Source organism: Rutidosis leptorrhynchoides, chromosome 3 (assembly GCF_046630445.1).
Source record: "Rutidosis leptorrhynchoides isolate AG116_Rl617_1_P2 chromosome 3, CSIRO_AGI_Rlap_v1, whole genome shotgun sequence".
Lineage (NCBI taxonomy): Eukaryota > Viridiplantae > Streptophyta > Magnoliopsida > Asterales > Asteraceae > Rutidosis > Rutidosis leptorrhynchoides.
The window spans coordinates 413,118,012-413,121,951 of record NC_092335.1 but is presented as its reverse complement, the minus strand read 5'-3'; the positions used below and the strand labels follow the sequence as shown (position 1 = coordinate 413,121,951).

Genomic DNA, 3,940 nt, shown 5'->3' with positions numbered 1-3,940 from the left:
AGGATTGTAAGGATTATTGAATTTTCTGTTGAATTAAGCTCTACCCTAAAACTAGTTGTTGTTCTGCTGACTAATAAAAGCAATCTCTTCTTTCAGATTCATAGTCAAACCTGCATCACAATCTTTAGCCAAATGAAGCCCACCACAGAATTCACAACCAACCTTCATCCCGTGGATGTCTTTGTCCAACTTTTCTAAGTGTCTCCCAAACTTGTCTAACTTAGCATTAATAGAAGCAAAATCATCGTAAGCACTGGCGCTTGCGACTAAAGAAGAAGAAGAATGACCCAAATCATTATCCTCATGCCACTCATGAGAATACTCAGCTTATCTCTCAATTATCTCATACGCCTCATCTTCGGTTTTGTTCATGAGACTACCCCCTGCTGCTTGATCAATAGTAACACGAGTACTGATTGTACATCCCTTAAAAAAGGTTTGTACCTTGGCAAAAGTATCTAACCCGTGTTGGGGACAAGAATGCAACAAACGGCTGAAGCGATTCCAAGCATCATAAAGAGTTTCGTTAGGCTTTTGAAGAAACTGAGAAATTTCCTGTTGAAGTCGAGTAGCTTTGGATGCAGGGAAGTACTTGCTCAAGAATTTTTCCATCAAAGTATTCCAATCCTCGATCGTAGTCTCAGGTAAACTGTCTAACCAAACTCTAGCTTCCCCTTTTAAAGACCATGGAAAAGCTTTAAGTAAATGAAATGATCGTGGACATTACTGAACTTGAACAATCCACAAATCTGCAGAAAAATACGATATGCTCGTTAGCATCCTCTTTTGGTTCTCCTCCAAACTGACATTTCCACCCAATCAGACTGATAATGGGGCCTTTGATATCAAAATCATTCGTAACTTTCGGAACCCTGATGGCGTTACCCCGGCCTACTCGGGAGGCCTTCATCCTGTATGCCATACTCTGACCTTGTTGTGCCATTTGACGAACCACTAGAACCTCTGGTATAACTGCAATATTAGGAACTACTCGAGTATGAGATACCACTGGTGTCTGAGGAACAACCGATGGCTCTTGTGTTTCAAGCAGAACCGTATCAGTAAGACTTCCCAAATTAACCGCAGGGTTGCTTGTTGTTGGATCCGAAATAACTGTATGAGAATCCAGCGTATCAAACTCGTCTAAACCGTCTGACTCGCTTGAATTACGACTCCAAATAACTCTTTCTGGTTCTGGATAAGGCAAAAACAACTCAGTGTTTGATGAACGAGTATCTGGCATAAACAACATGTAACTGCAAGAACACAACTAACAAACCAATTAAACGCACCGACTCAAACAATAACAAAATGAAAACAAAAATAATCTAATCACAATTAAACTTAACTAAGAACAATTAGATGACAATCTTAATTTTCAACACAACTGTCCCCGGCAGCGCCGCCAAAAACTTGATGCGTAAAATCGCGTATGTTGTTTATATTAGGAAAATATCGTTTATTAAGATTCACACTAACGAGCAGTGTACACGATCGTGTAGTAGTATATATGTTGGTAAATCCAAGTATCGTTCCAAGGACAGTATTTAGCGCAATTCAAGATTAAATCACTAACTGTAATTAACTAAACAGAAAATGAAATAAAGGAAAGTACGAATAATTGTTGGTGGCTATTTAACGATTAGCCAACTCAAGAGAAGTGATAAAAAATAAAAACAATATTTTTGGTGTTTTATATTAATAAAACGAAATAAGATAGATTTGAATCAGATAATGGGAAGTATGTCTACCTAGGCTCTATTCACTATGCTGGATGCTTTTAGATTAAATCCTGATAAAATATCAACACACATGCAATTTACCCTACCTGTTCACCAGAGTTCTCTTTTAGTAAACTTTTCAAGCTAGGATTTATTGGCTTAGGGTTCCCTTTCACCAAAGACCTCTTTTCTTGTGGTTAAGTATTGACTAAATTAAGGTTAGGAGCTGTTACCTAGAGTTCTCTTTTAGCAACAAACAACCGATACTTATTTCAACTAGTTGATTAATTAATTCAACCCTTTGGTCCAGTAATTGACCAAATCACCTGTAACACCGTACTTTTTTTTTTAAATAACACAGCGGAAGTCATGTTTACAAAATAAGCCCTTACGTACAAACATAAACATAATTATTACAACTTCATTCATAATTACATTGTTATCCAAAAATCGGTGTTACGTTAATATTCGATTTCATATAGCCAACATCAGAGTTCTAGATTTGTCGAACACAACCCAACACGACCATCTTCACCCATGACCACAAAAGCAAAAACCTACAACCTGCAAGGGGAAGGTGGAGGGGTTAGCACGAAGCTAAGTGAATGGACTAATCTAACAGTTAAAGCATACAGGTACAATCACTAGAACACGCATCATCAAATTAAATGGACAGTTAATCACATAACCATTAGAACATGCATAAACGGAGCAATCTACCATTAGCATATAACATAAAAGCAATATAATACAATAGTCAACAATCAACTAAATCCAAAGACTACCAAAGCAATAAAACATCTACAATAACGGTCAATCCAAAGCAACCGTCTGGGTAATTCGAAGCAACCCATTGAGAGACTCGGCGGCCTGGCCGGGCCAACGACCCCAGTTGATCGGACTGGAGTCTACCGAAAACTCATAACTCTGTATCACTAGTATAAGTCTTCCACACGCGATGAATGCGTGATTCTGATTGAGCCCAACCTGATTAGAAGCAAGGTTGATCTCTCCCGACCTGATCAGAAGCAAGGTCGTTCAACAAACGCGCGAGGCCACGGTCCATAACACATAATGAAACAGGTTCGAAGCATAGAAACTAGGTCAACAGTTTAGGTCATGTCACTATATGTCTTAACGGCTAGATTAACCCAGTCACTTAAAACCAGCACAAGAAGAACTCAGAGGTCTTATATTTCTGAGTCTTCACTTCTCCTGATCACCTGAAAACATCATAAACAAAGTCAGTATAGTGGTCTAATCAATAATATAATTGATAAATACTATAAACTAGGTCATATTATCATATAATTATCATATTATAAGTCTACAACATAAACTCAATCAATAACGACCCTAAACGAGTACAAAACAAGACATACACAACAAAATCCATTCTTATGACCAAAATAAAGTTTGATATAGCTTTTTAAAACCTTATCATTGTAAAGTAAACTTCAAGATGAGTCCAACGATAGTTTGTTCATTGAAAACGGAGTTACAGTTTGAAAGTTATGACTAAAACAAGTTTCCACAAAGCTGACTGGTACTCACACGTGTGACTGAGACCTCACTCGTACGAGTGAGTCCTCACACGTGTGGTTGACCCTAAAAAGTGTGGTCACTCGTACGAGTGACCTTTCACTCATGTGGGAGCTGAAGAACGGCTCCAGCACGCTGTTTTCGCATTTTTTGACCCACAAACTCGATTTTTGCAAGTTCTAACACCAAAACCACTTCAAATACATCATATAAACTATATAAAACATATTTCTAACATCAATTGAATATATCAAACACATTAAGATCAAGAATTAAGTAAAATCTAACCAAAACCCATAAGAACACATAAACCCAATTTGCAACAAGATTAATACATGAATCTGTGAATTACTTACCTTGTGTTGATCACGAAATCACTAGGAATCTGAATCTACAACTTGTTTAAATTAATTTTAACAAGATCAAAAGCTAGGGTTTATGAGCTCAAGTGTGTGTGTTTATGTGTGTTAATTCCCAAAGAAGAAATGGGAAGCTTCCAGGCTTCCCTGGACATATATGGGTTTTAAAACCCACTCCTCATATCACACGGGTATTTAACTGCAAACTAAAACCTTTCGCACCACGTTAAGCAGTCTTAACGAAGTCCAAATAAAATAAACAAACTTGTTCTGTGACCCTTGTCACGAACTGGTCTTAACCAAATAGTCAAATAATTA

General features: G+C 37.4%; 1 non-coding gene across 1 annotated transcript; it reads left to right on the top strand.

Annotated features, from left to right (window-relative positions):
• The first annotated feature begins 460 nt into the window (after nt 1-460).
• LOC139903159 (small nucleolar RNA R71) lies at nt 461-566 on the top strand. Its single transcript, XR_011778001.1, has one exon. It is a non-coding gene; the product is annotated as a small nucleolar RNA R71 (small nucleolar RNA).
• Nucleotides 567-3,940: the final 3,374 nt, after the last annotated feature.